General features: G+C 38.1%; 1 protein-coding gene and 1 non-coding gene across 5 annotated transcripts in view; both read left to right on the top strand.

The window, feature by feature from the left end:
- Positions 1-14,185, top strand: part of ARL15 (ADP ribosylation factor like GTPase 15) — a 433,767-nt gene that overhangs the window by 405,386 nt on the left and 14,196 nt on the right. The gene's annotated exons all lie outside the window — the stretch shown is intronic.
- Positions 345-448, top strand: LOC135274956 (U6 spliceosomal RNA). Its single transcript, XR_010342697.1, has one exon. It is a non-coding gene; the product is annotated as a U6 spliceosomal RNA (small nuclear RNA).

The raw sequence follows: 14,185 nt of genomic DNA, 5'->3' as shown, positions 1-14,185 counted from the left end.
AAAGTTACATACTGTCGGATTTCACTTCCTGTTATTAATCACTGATTTTTCATTGAGACCCACCTTTTTTTTGTTAGTGCTAGCTCAGCATGCATTATACTAGCTAACAAGCAGCATGTTTCTGCTGTACCCAGGCTCTTGGGCCAGATTATTAGGCCACCATTGTGTCCTGCCTCCCTAGCTTGGACATATTTTACCTATGCTTCAAAAATGGAAGCATAGGTAAAATGGAATAATAGTAATATTGGCTTTGAAAAATGGAATAATAGTAGTACTTTCCTCAATGGACTGATGTGAGGATTAATCAGTTAATATATATTTTTTTAATCTTAAAAGAGTATATGGTGCTTACTTTGGCAACACATATACTAAAATTGGAATGCTACAGAGATTAGCATGGCCCCTGTGCAAGGATGACATGCAAATTTGTAAAGCATTCCATTTTTTAAAAAAAGCGTCTGACACATAGTAAGGTATATAGAGACTTCGGATTGCTGGAAGGAATTCTTGGAAAGGAAGGTGAAAAAGAAATAAAGGCAGATTTTATTTATCTAACAGTTTGGCCAGAATCCTATGGCTAAAGATACCTTAACTTTGCTGTTTTTAGATTCCACCATCACTACCCTTAAAGATTATTTTGGAGAGTGTTGTTGGGTTTGATCATGTAGCATTAAAAATGCCAGATGACCCATATGTTCTCACTCATGTGGGAGCCAAGCTATGAGAACGCAAAGGCATAAGAATGATACAGTGGACTTTGGGGATTTGGGGGAAAGGGTGGTGGGTGGCGAGGGATAAAAGACTACACATCAGGTACAGTGTATACTGCTCAGGTGATGGGTGCACCAAAATCTCAGAAATCACCCCTAGAGAACTTCTTCATGTAACCTAACACCCCCTGTTCCCCAAAAACCTATTTAAAAAATGTTAAAGGTATTTTGGAGAAACAAACAAAAAAAATGCCAGATGACATCTACCATCTGATGTATAAGATAGTAAGAACTGGACAGTGCAGTTAAAATCCTATCACCTGGAAATAGCATAGTGGTGGGGTGAAGGAATGAGGGAGAGAGAGAAGGGAAGAAGGAGAAAAGGAAAGAAAGGACAAAGGAAGGAAGGATTCTGAAGAATGATTTTGTAAGCATCACTTATTTTATATAGTAAAACAATTGAACAATCCCTTGGATTTTGCTATCAGGGACTTAACCTACTGAAGAATTTCTCCTTACTGTGATATTCTTAAAATTTTTTAAATGAGTGAACTTCAGTTGAAGCTTCTCATACCAAGACAATTCTGATAAAATTGGAGTCCACATTTCATGGCAAATTAAGAAGCCCTCAATATTTGAGAATAATTCAAGATTGATGACTTTCAATGAAGCTTGGTGTATTCTGTTAAGTAATTATGCTAAGGAAAGAGATAATTGAATGTTATTGTTCAACTCCAGATGGAGATATTACTTTATTTTTATTTTGTCTATATAGTCCACAGCTTCTGTCTACAAAGTATTTAAAGTGACTCACATGAAAATTGTAATAATAAAATATTGAAATAGAAGAAGATCAGAACAAAGAGAAGGCAACTATAATAACGTTCAACCCTACTCCAATTGGTCGAATCACTTTTCCACTGGGGTTTTTATATTTGTTACTCTGGGTTTTTGAAAAACAAAAGGGCAGGGGAATCATGATCTATAACATATTATTTCTCATTATGGAAAAGGAGAATGTGTCTTCCACAGGGAAAATGAAAGCTGAGCATAATTCTAAGAAGACATTTTCTTTAGAAGACATTGAGTGATCTAATGAGTAATTCACAACATTGCTATAGTAAGTGTAGTTTTGAGTTTCTTGTGGCCTTTTCTTACAGTGGCATTAAATAAGGTTGAGACCCTAGTATTAAAATGCCAGAAAGTGATTCGGTAGCCTTCAGTAGGATATACTTGAACTTCATTCAAGGATAGCATTAGACATCCTCTAGAGGAAGATGGATGGTCTGGCCCTTTTAGTGATCTTCTTAGAGATTGCTTCTCCCAGCAGGTCTGATAAAGAGCAGGGAGTCGGAGGTTTCCTTTCCTGTCGGGGGCCTGAGGAGCTAGTACCACTGATTATGGAAAAATCCACATATAAACATTGCAGCCCTGTGGGCAGTTGTTGGATTTTCAGTTGTGAAAGTGAAGAATCCTGAGGGTCTTCTGGCCTGCCTGAAAAGTTGCCCACCTTCCAGAAACAGAAAACTCTTATAAATTATTATTGACTTAAAATTTAAATCCCCAAAGTGCTTAGATAAGATAAAAATCCATATTTCTTAACTATCATGGTTAAAAAGCAACTCTATCTCTCTGTGTCACATGAGTAGATAATATGAGGAGAATGTTTTTATTTATTTATTATTATTATTATTGTTATTGAGATAGAGTTTTGCTCTTATTGCCCAGGCTGGAGTGTAATGGTGCAATCTTGGCTCACCGCAACCTCTGCCTCCCAGGTTCAAGCAGCTCTCCTACCTCAGCCTCCCAGGTAGCTGGGATTACAGGCGCCTGCCACCATGCCTGGCTAATTTTTGTATTTTTAGTAGAGACAGCGTTTCTCCATGTTGGTCAGGTTGGTCTCGAACTCCCAACCTCAGTGATCCACCCACCTCGGCCTCCCAAAGTGCTGGGATTACAGGCATGAGCCACCACGCCTGAGACTGTTTATATTGTCAGCTATTGTGTGCTTCGCATTCATACAACTCCTGTTTATTGAGTTGCTACTGTGAGCCAGGTTAACTTTCTGGATGTGTCTCTGCATACAGTGTATTTTTATTTCCTTAAATTCTCTTTCTGGTCTTTGATGTATTCATGTGTATCTTTTTATTTTATTAGATTTTTTAAATTATAAAAACTATAGGCACTTATTGTTTTAAGTTCAATTATTCAGAGATACGTAAAGACATATAAAAGTTAATAACCTTTTCCCTCTTTAATTTCCAAGGTTATTATCCAGTGTTATCAGTTTGATGTGGCTTCTTCCATACCTTTTTCTGTGCTCAGTTAACTTTCTTAATTGTTCACTTCAATGTATAATATGAGTGATTTTTTTCAGTGGAGCCATACTTATTTTTGCTGGCAAGCAGGAGCAATTTTCCCTTAATTATAATTGATTTTCTATAGTGTACCTGTTTGTTTGTTTGCTCTGTCTTGAGGGAAGGGAGGAGAAACATTGTTATTACTCTCCAGAATAATTTAGAAGCTGAAGACTCCACCTGTGAATGGAACTTTTCCTGTTCTGAACAGGACCAAACTTGATGGGATATGATAAGTATGTATTTTCGAATGATGTCATCTTCCATCTGATGTCAACTTTTGTGTATATAATACAAGTTTAGATATGCTCATTAATTTTGAGACTGGCTCCAGTGTCACAATTTCAAATCTGAATACATCCTACACACCTATCTCAAAAGCCAGTGCTCGAATATTCTTTCATTCAACTTTTATCAAACAGTGAAGTCATCTGGTTTATAGTATTACTTCTTGTGCATTTAGTGAGTGTACAGAATCCCAGAAACAGCATGACCCTAAAGTTGCAAAAAAAGAAACATTTTGAAAATTTGAGTATAAGTGGATCTCCCCCTTACTGATGAAAGATACATTCCAAGGCCCCCTGTGGTTGCCTGAAACTGTAGATGGTACCAAACCCTTTACAGTTGTCCCTCAGTATCCATGGGGCATTTGTTCTAAGACTTTTCTCAGATAACAAAATCTGAGGATACTCAAGTCAGTGAGAGAAAATGGTGTAGTATTTGCATATTACCTATGCACATCCTCCTATATACTTTAAATTATTTCTTGATTTCTTATAATACCAAATATAATGTAAATGCTATATAACTAGTCATGCTCTGTTGTTTAGGGAATAACACAAGGAAAAAGTTTGTTACCTGTTCAGTATGGGTGCAATTATTTTTTTTCGAATATTTTCAATCCACAGTGGGTTGATCCACAAATGTGGAACCCATGGTTACAGAAGGCCTACTACAGATACTTTATTTTTTTCCTGTACATACCTGCCTATGATAAAGTTTAATTTATAAATTAAGCACAGTAAGAGATTAACAATAATAATTAATAATTAAATAATTGTAACTATATACTGTAATAAAAATGAACGTGGTCTTTCCCTTTTTCAAAATATCTTTTTGGACTGTACCAAGGAAAATGAAACCATGGAAAGTGAAACTGTCTGTAAAGGGTACTGTTGTCTATAGTTATAACATCATGTTCATGCCTGTGATGATGCTTAAGGATGAGAAGTCTGCAACAGCATAGATAACTGTAAAAAAATAGGACTGCTTTATGTGGAAATCTTAAATAGCAGTGGTATCTGAAACATTTCTAGATGCCCAAAACAATACCTGAAATGCTGTGTGCAGAGGGTCTCTTTCATATTTGAGTTATTGGGCATTTGCTCACAGAGAGTAAGAATATATTAAGGAACTCTAAGCCAACCTTTCAGCCTTCTCCATGCCCATTCCCTCTAGGCTGCTCCCACCCAAGAAAACCGAATACACACATGCACACACACACACTTGCCAAAATCTTGACTCTTAGACCTAAAGACCAGTAATTATAGATATGTGCCATGTATCAGTTGGACATCACCACAAGGTGTGTCTAAGAAAGCCAACTTTAGTATTCCCATTTTACAGATGGGAAAATAGGTAGAATGTGGGAGGAACAGTGATGTGGAGGAAATAGTTCCAAGGTATACTGGCCATGTAGTAGTTAAATGAAAAGTAAGTCGCTTCACTGCTAGGAAGCTGTACTTCTCGCTAGCCTCAATAAAACCATATAAGGATGACCATCCTTGCGTGGAAACCTAAAGTAACCTGAAGGAAGAGGCAGCGGCTTCGTTGCTTCCAGTTGGTTAATCCCCTCTCTGTCAATCACCTGCGTACAAGCTGAATAGACTATAGATTCACATTTCTGGAGCCACATGGTCAAAATAGCACTTTATATTCAGTGTGAAATTCTTAAAATGAAACCCAGCTGGCAGATGGGAAGGACTGGGGTGGGGAGGAATATTGAGTGTGCAAGGGTTTCATGATTTTCCAGAGAGCTGTTTATGCTTTGTGCAGATATAGGAATATTTTTAAACATCTATGATGCAGCACAAATGAATTTCTGAAATCTAAAGGATGAGTCTAATTTCTAATATTTCATAAAAAGCATTAAGATAGTTTTATACAAGCCATTGCCTATAAGAATAGAGCGATTTGCTTATTTAGGGAACTGCTTTCTATTCCTACATGAGTGTTAGTTAATAAATCATATCTTTTAGTGCTTTGAATAAGTCAATGGCTCAATAACGTACTTTGTGAGACAGTGAGAGGAACAAGAAAGAAAATAGTTCAGTTCACTTCCACCTCCACCTCATGTTCAGAACTTCTCGCCATTATGTTGTACATCTTAATCGCTTCCATTTCTTTCTCTTTCACCAGGTTTTGTAGGAGGTAAACCGTATCTTGGTGATTTACAGGGCCCGTGGTCATACTGGAATCTCTCAAACCCCCATTCCATAGTACAATGCTTTTTGTTACTGATCCAAGCCTTGCAACCTCCCAAACACATTTACAGATTTATCAAATCAGATTGTTAATAGGTGGCCCCTTCTCATACTGCCAAAAAGCAATTCAACCTGTAAGCAGGTTACTACATATTTGGTGTCTGTGACTTCCTATAAGAAGTCAGAATTCAAGTACTTCAGCAGCTGCAAGAGATTTCAGCATTTCCGTATGTTTTATGAAAACTACAATTAACTTGCTAAGAAGTATGCAAGAGTTGTATGAATAGATGAGAAGCTACAGTCAAATAGGCAACAGTTTGTTTCTGAAATCCTGATTTCTTTAGAGCCACATTTTTTCCTTTTCTTCAGTGAAAGATTAGATGCTGTGACTAGGCACCTAAAATTTACAAACCCTATTTCGAGGGCTCTGATGTGTAAGTCCCCTTATGCTAAATGTGATGAAGACAAGGTATCAGGAACTAAAAGTAAGTTTGTAGACACATAGAGGGAAATGCCATTCACATGTGTCATTTTATATTATTCTGTTATTGACACTTCTAGTTAAAAATAGATCCTTGGTACAGGCTATCATTTGTCAGGCATTGGAATTATATGATTTTTGTTTTTAAGTGCTATTCTGGAATTGGCATTTTACCAAAGGAAAAATGAATTTGATAAGGGTGAGAAAGAAACAGATAATAATTTCAGGGTAAAACAGGACCATTCTGCAAAGCACTAAGATTACCTGTTCTCTAAAGAAATGTAGTGTAGAAGATCGTTATCAGGGCATTGCCTAAGAAAAGCTCAGGGCATTTTTTTGGTGGGTATACTTTATAATATACTTCTGTTTCTGTTCTGGGTCTAGAAAATTGGAATGAGTTCTATTTAAAAATATTTTACAAATACATTCAGAATAATGTTATGTTTAATATTTTACCTAACATTATATTTAATAACAAGGTTTTCAGTTACAACCATAATATGTTTTCATAGTGATGAATATTTCTACAGGAAACTGTAGGGGTACGGGTGTGTGTACATGAGTGTGGGTTTGAGTTTTTAAATTTTATTTATTTATACTATACTCTCACAAAGAAGGATTTGAGGTGACAGACATTAGTATTGATTCCGACAGTGGACATGCTTTTATGTAACACTCCAAACTTCAGACTGAAGTGGGTGTTAATGACTTCCCCTCTGAGAATGCTTTTGATTCAGACATAAGGAAAAGTGTGACTGGAAATTTAGAGCAGTAAGTGTAGTTAAAACCCCACTCATCTGGCCTGATCTGAACTGGTAGTTGAACAGTTAAGAACTGATTAAAAGACAGGGTACAGTGGCTCATGCCTGTAATCCAGCACTTTGGGAGGCTGAGGCAGGTGGATCATCTGAGGTTAGGATTTCGAGACCATCCTGACCAACATGGCAAAACCCCATCTCTACTAAAAATACAAAAAGTAGCGGGGCATGGTGGCAGGAGCCTGTAATCCCAGCTACTCGGGAGGATGAGGCATGAGAATCACTTGAACCCAGGAGGCAGAGGTTGCGGTGAGCCGATATTGTGCCACTGCACTCCTGCCTGAGTGACAGCATGAAACTCTCTCAAAAAAAAAAAGAACTGGTTAAAGTTGGAAGTCATTGAAAAAAAATAAATACACACACACATCCACATCCTAAATAATTTATTTTAAATTTAAATATACCAAAGGTACTAATCTTTTGATGTTGGGCCAAGGCCTTTTATCTGAATGTGTGGCCACTAATCAGAGTTGTGTGTTATATGTCTTTCATTAAGCAGCTCTTACCTATGATTTTCTCACCTTCTGTTTTTTGTTTTTTTAAATAGAACTATAAGTTAAAGATACTTGGGAAGCAATCTACATCTTTCCCTCTCAATCCTTTATAGTTGTCTTATCTACATCCAATGCAACAGCAGTTTAGTTTTAGTGACTCACCTTTATTAAGTTCTTTGAATTCATTTCATTTAGTTTTTCATAGAAATAAACATAGAAATTCTCAAGTTCATATTTTATCTGTTGGTGTCACATTTAATTATACTACTTAATAATAAATATGATTGCCATCATGAGAGCTGTGAAGCAACCTAGGAGCTGAAATGAGCAGACGTTTTCAAAAGCAGTTCATCAGGCCAGGCGCGGTGGCTCATGCCTGTAATCCCAGCACTTTGGGAGGCCAAGGTGCATGGATCATGAGTTCAAGAGATCAAGACCATCCTGGCCAACATGGTGAAACCCCGTCTCTACTGAAAACTCAAAAAAATGAGCTGAGCGTGGTGGTGCGCACCTGTAATCCCAGCTACTCGGGAGGCTAAGCCAGGAGAACTGCTTGAACCCAGGATATGGAGGTTGCAGTGAGCCAAGATCACGCCACTGCACTCCAACCTGGTGAAAGAGCGAGACTCCATCTCCCAAAAAAAAGAAGCAGTTCACCAATTGTCAACACCCACTGGGTAATTACCATCATTCAGGTGGTGTGTCCACTCGTCATGAACATTTACTGTGTAGGCAACATCAATCATTTGTCTTGTACCAGGACAATGAAGAGTCAGTGGATCCCAGGTGATTAGGTAGAGATTAATCAATAAAGGTTTTAACATAGCTGTATGCACTATTGTTTTGAACCTAACTATAGATTTGTCCTTATCTGTGGCTGCTTTATATTTAACCCACATATTGCCTTCTGTCCCTTTAGGTCAGTTATATAGCAAATGTTCTTATTGCTCTAGCACTCTCTTTTCCTTCATGTCACTTATTCCTACCTGACTTTACTTAGTTACTTGATATCTGTCAGTCTCGCCGACTACCATATAAGCTCCATAAGGGCTAGGACTTATGATGTCCCCCTTTGTATCTCCAGAGCCCAAGACAGTGACTGTGTAGACTGAGTGAAAGGTGGCTGCTTCCTTGGCACACTTGTTTCAGCCCAGTTTGATGTACTTACTTGGCTCCCCCGAGATCTGTTGATTATTCATTTTGAGCCAGAAAGAAGCACAGAGAATAGGAGCTGTCAACCTGTGATGCTCCTGGATGTAGCACCTGGTCTACCCTCCCAGTCCACTTTCTAAATCTCCCCCTGGTTCCAGGGAGTGAGTCTGATGGTTTGTGCTGCTAAACTGCGGATTGAATCAGTAACAGGGCTTTGTTCTTTGATTTTTGCCTGAAAAGATCAGTTCGGCGCAAGGTTTTTCAGTCTTGGCATTATTGACCTTTTGGGCTAGATATTCTTGTTGAGGTGAGAGGGGAAGCTTCCTTACGCACTGGAGGACGTTAGCAGCATCCCCCTGGCCTCTACCCACTAGATGCCGGTAGTAACCACCTGCTCTGCTTCCTCACCCCCTGTTATGACAACCAAACAATCTCCAAACATTATCAAATGTCCCCTGGGGAGGTACAATTGCCTTTTCCTTTCCCTGGTTTAGAACTAGTGGTTTCAACTAGTCATGGATGACAACTAGGACCCACGGCCGCACTCCCAATGCTGTGGTAAATGCAGTCAATGGCCTTTTGAACCTTTATTTCTAGTGTTCTCTTTATGTCTGATTATAATGTTCTTGAGACTTGTCTTTCACAGGCTTTATACTGAGTGCAACTAGTCCTGTGTGGGATTTTTTGGCTAAAATTCCTCAGGACGGATTACCACTTAGCTTTTCTTTAGACGGCCTGAAAGCCTCTTTCCAAGCTCATATTTCTCAGTTGCCAGGATATTAGGCTCCTGACTGTATTGCCAGCAGGGAAAGAAATTCTCTTCCCGTGACTAACATGGCACCTGGTTACAAGCTCATTTATTCATTTATTACCTGTTGCCCTTGCTCAGATGTGCTATTGAGGCGACTGTCAGCTTTTTCTGCCTCAACTCCCTGCCCCTCTTTCCCCTAGTTCTCCATGCCTTCCTGTTTTGTCTTTTCCTCCCAGTGTTTCCATAGTGGCTCCTTGATGTAGCTAGAGAACAAACTGCTGACAGGCACATCCCTTGAATATCTCTGCATCTGGACGGGGCCATTGGCACCATCCATTGGTGGCTGAGTAATGCGTGGCTTGCCATATTTGTCTGTCTCCTGTTTATGGCCCAAGAATTTGAATCTGTTCCAGCATCTAAATGTTGTCGTTGTTAGGACAGAGTGCTGCCATAGTACCACAAGGCCAATATTAAACATGTTTATTTGGGTTCCATATATTAACATTTTGATTTGTTACTACTGCTGTTGTTTTTTCATACCCGACAGCTGCAAGATTGAGACAGGGGACATATATTCCATTACAAAAGCCAAATAACCTTGTATATATAAACTGTTTTTAAAAGATATTTGTGTCTTTAACAGTCTTTAACCCTTGACTAAATATATTCTCCCTAATATTTTGTTGAGTCGAAGAATTCCTTGAGTTGGCCAATTGACAGTAGTTTAATAAAGTGCACAAGGAGTGCCAATGTCGGATAAGCGGGGAGAATAGCTAGACTCGACAAAGCCAAAGCATGTTCTCCTGGTTGTCTGATCAGGTAGCAATTGTTTGAAATGTATTTGTGGCATGGAGCTTTGTATAACAGAAAAAGTTGAATGTGAGGTGTGGCCAAAACTCCATTTTAAAATATACAGTAGATTTTTAAGAAAATTCAAAATGTGAAATAGAATCAGAATTGTTCATTTGTCAGCTAACATTAAGTTACCTCAAATGTTTTGTAAGGTCTTAGGGGGATGAAATTTGATGTTCACTCCAAAGCAAATGTTGGATTTGAAGAATACCAGGCTCAGGAGCTTCTTCCTCTCACGCTATTTTGCAGAATCAAAGGCTATGGTGAGGAAACAGTGCTCTCTGTAACACAAAAGCATAAATTCTCAGCACTGGAATGTCCTCAGAGCACATCTACCCATCTCAGTCTGAGTTTTTAGCAAGACAAAGGAGGAATAATCCAATTGTGTTGAAACATTTCAGTCACTGAGGCAGACACAATAGTTGGTAATGATGAGTTTTCTTTTTCAAATACTCCTTAACCTCATAAAATATGGAACTCATATCTTCAACCTGCACTTTGTAAATCAGGATGTGCACCCACCTTCCCACCCTCCTAGCCATTTCAATATGCACACTTAATGAGTATTAAGTTTAAAAAAAAAAAAAAAAACTTAAAAGAATCAATTTCATGGTGAATGCATCTAGTTAAGCCAGCCATTTAAACAACATTTTACTCGTGTTTAGTAGACCATTTTATAAGATACTGATAGCTTTACAAGCCTGTGTTTCAGACAAGCTAATTGGTTGTCTCTGATATGTGTTTGGGGCTTTCACTCATTAACTCCCTTTCCTGTCTAGTACATACTTTGCTAGCTTGCAGGATCTTCAAACAACCTTATTCTATTGCCAGGAAAAAGGTTTTCATTGAATAGGTTTCTTCCTGCTTACAATATTTGCTTTCTTGAAATGAAGACAAATCATAACTGAGTACTACCCCAAACACAGCAGATACAAAATCAAGTAGAATACCCTAAAAGTGCTTGATACCAAAAATAAATACTTTTTGAAAGAGTGGATTGGAAATGATTAACAGAAAGGAAGGAGAGGAGAAAAGGGAAGAAGAGAAGAACATGATGTGCTGTTGAACCTGGCTGCCTCTGTAATTAATGACTGTGTTATGTATGGTATTGAGAAGTCTGTTGCTTGCACCTTGGCATGCAAAGACAAGTGTACTGATGCTTCTCTTTTTGCATATGTCAGAGCTTTCCATTCTCTGAAATAAGAATTAGATGCTTTGTTTGGACACAGATTAAAGGAATGGCTCAAAACATAAGTATCCTATGTGGGTCTTGAGATTTCTGGAGCGGTTCTTTTTTCCAGGATAGGTTGTTTACTTTTCTGTTTGCAACACGATTCACTGCAGCTGCCTGTAGGCATATGTGTAATCATTTGAACCAATTAGATCTATGGTTTTGAAACTCTTCATGTAAAAATCCCACCTTCTGCATGAAACCTTGGCTTAATTGAAAGACTGGTAACTTCTCTCCAATATTCAATTTTCTTCTTTTACTAACATTTTAACATGGAATGAAATATAGTACATCTTTTGTTATCTTTTTCACTGTAGTTCAGTTCTTTAAATCTATTTTTTTTTTTTTTTTTTGAGACAGAGTTTCCCTCTTGTTGCCCAGGCTGGAGTGCAATGGAACGATCTTGGCTCATCACAACCTCTGCCTCTCGGGTTCAAGCAATTCTCCTGCCTCAGCCTCCTGAGTAGCTGGGATTGCAGGCATGTGCCACCATGCCTAGTTAATTTTGTATTTTTAGTAGAAATGGGGTTTCTCCATGTTGGTCAGGCTGGTCTCAAACTCCTGACCTCAGGTGATCCTCCCATCTTGGTCTCCCAAAGTGCTGGGATTACAGGTGTGAGCCACCACGTCAGGCCTAAATCTTTTTTGTTTTAAAGAATAAATGAGTATTCTCTTTGTGTCTCACATTATATTGAGAACGCTAGAGAATACAAAAATTTTTTTTCCGTTGTCTGTGCCCTCAATGAACTGAATACTCATACACATGAGAAAATAGAGAATAATGATCCAAATCTGGATTATGCTGTAACTAAAAATGGAGTTCACCAGAGATTTGTGGAGATGCTTCATCTGCATTGAGTCTTGATAGCCTAACCCATTAATTTATACAATAATTATTTATAATGCCTGTTATAAGGAGAGTATAATGGTTCCTATAACTAAAAAGCTCAGAGATTGCAGACCTTTGGCATAGTTTGACTCGGGGGTTTGTCATTCAGTCACACCTATTTTTCTGCAGTTTTCTTGGCTATTTCTTCATATATCAGCTATCTTTCAGCATTCATATCCTGCGGAAACTCCCTAGAAACTAAACCTCAGCTTTGATGACCTTATGAACCTCTGAATCCAATGGGCCCACACTAGCAGGGGGTATTTCAGTTTTATAAACAAATAAATCCTCATCATCTTTTCAGATCAGTTTAAGTTGGGCATTTTGTTTCTGTCAACCACAGACCTCTTCAGTTACAGATAATTTTGTACTAGAGGTGGTTGCTGTTTGTTAATTCTACCAGACATTAACATTCAGTTACTCATAATTTGGTATTAGAAGTGGTTGCTACAAGTGGACTCCAAAATGTAGAATTAGATAAACAGATGTAGGGAAGAAAAAAGTAAGGAGAACTCTTCTGTCCCTGATTTATAAGGATAGGAGTCCTATTTGCTGACTGAAAAACAGATCAGTTTACATTTTTTCTTGTTGTAACTTGGAATATATCATAACTCTTGTGAATTCAGAAACAATCAAAATGCAAGAGATACATAATCCAACTGGATTTTATTTTTACACCTGTAAGAGGTATAGCCCTTCCAGATAAGAAAACTTGGAAAAGAATATAGAATTTCATTTACTTTAATCAATCAAAAAAGTTAGAAATTGAAACATAATAATATATATGGGGGTGAGATCCAACAGAATGCTATTAAAATGCCATTAAAATTAAATGTTCAGCCTTAGGAAAGTAGGGGAGAAAAAGAGCAAACTGAACCAAAACAAACAGAAGAAAGAATATAATAAAGATTACACTGGAAATAGATGAAATAGAGATTAGGAAAACAATAGAGGAAATCAATAATACCAAAAGTTAGTTTTTTTGAAAGACCAACGAAATTGACAAATCTTTTTTTAAATTTTTTTTGGGAAGACAATCTCACTTTGTTACCCAGGCTGGAGTGCAGTAGCACGATCTTGACTAACTGCAACCTCCACCTCCCAGGTTCAAGTGATTCTCCTGCCCCAGCCTCCCGCGTAGCTCAGATTACAGGTACACACCACAACATCTGGCTAATTTTTTTTATGTTTTTAGTAGAGATGGGGTTTCATCATGTTGGCCAGGCTGGTCTTCAACTCTGGACCTCAGGTGATCCACCTGCCTCAGCCGCCCAAAGTGCTGGGATTACAGGCGTGAGCCACCATGCCTGGTCAAATTGACAAATATTTAATCAACTAACAAAGCAAAAATGAAGGAAACTTAAATTACTAAAATTAGGAATGAAAGAAGAGACACAACTACCACCCTTGCAGAATTAAAAAGGAACTGGGTGCAGTGGCTCATGCCTGTAATCCTAGCACTTTGGGAGGCCAAGAGAATAGGATTGCTTGAGCTCAGGAGTTTGAGATCAGCCTGGGCAACATGATGAAACCCATGTCTACAGAAAAAAAATACAAAAATTAGCCAGGCATGGTGATACATGCCTGTGGTCCTTGCTACTCCGGAGGCTGAGGTGGAAGGATTACCTGAGCCTGGAAGATTGAGGCTGCAGTGAGCCATAATAGTACCACTGGGCAACAGAGTGAGGTCTGGGGGAAAAAAAATGAAAAAAGAAAAAAAAAACTAAACCACAAAAGAAAGAAAAGAAACATAAAGGACTATGAAGGAATACTATTAAAAAATTGTTTGCCAAATAATTAGATAAACTACATTAAATGTACAAATTCCTAGAAGGGTGCAAACTACTGAAATTGACTCAAGAAGTAATAGAAATCAAAATTAGACCTATAACAAGTAAAGACATTGAATTACACTTCCCATCAGAAAAGCCCAGGACCCTTGCTTCACTGCTGAATTCTACCAAACA

This window comes from Aotus nancymaae, unplaced genomic scaffold, assembly GCF_030222135.1.
Source record: "Aotus nancymaae isolate 86718 unplaced genomic scaffold, 86718_ANA_hifiasm-v0.15.2.pri h1tg000014l, whole genome shotgun sequence".
NCBI classification, from domain to species: Eukaryota; Metazoa; Chordata; class Mammalia; order Primates; family Aotidae; genus Aotus; species Aotus nancymaae.
The sequence above is the reverse complement of the archived record's forward strand: the minus strand, read 5'-3'. Positions and strand labels throughout refer to the sequence as shown.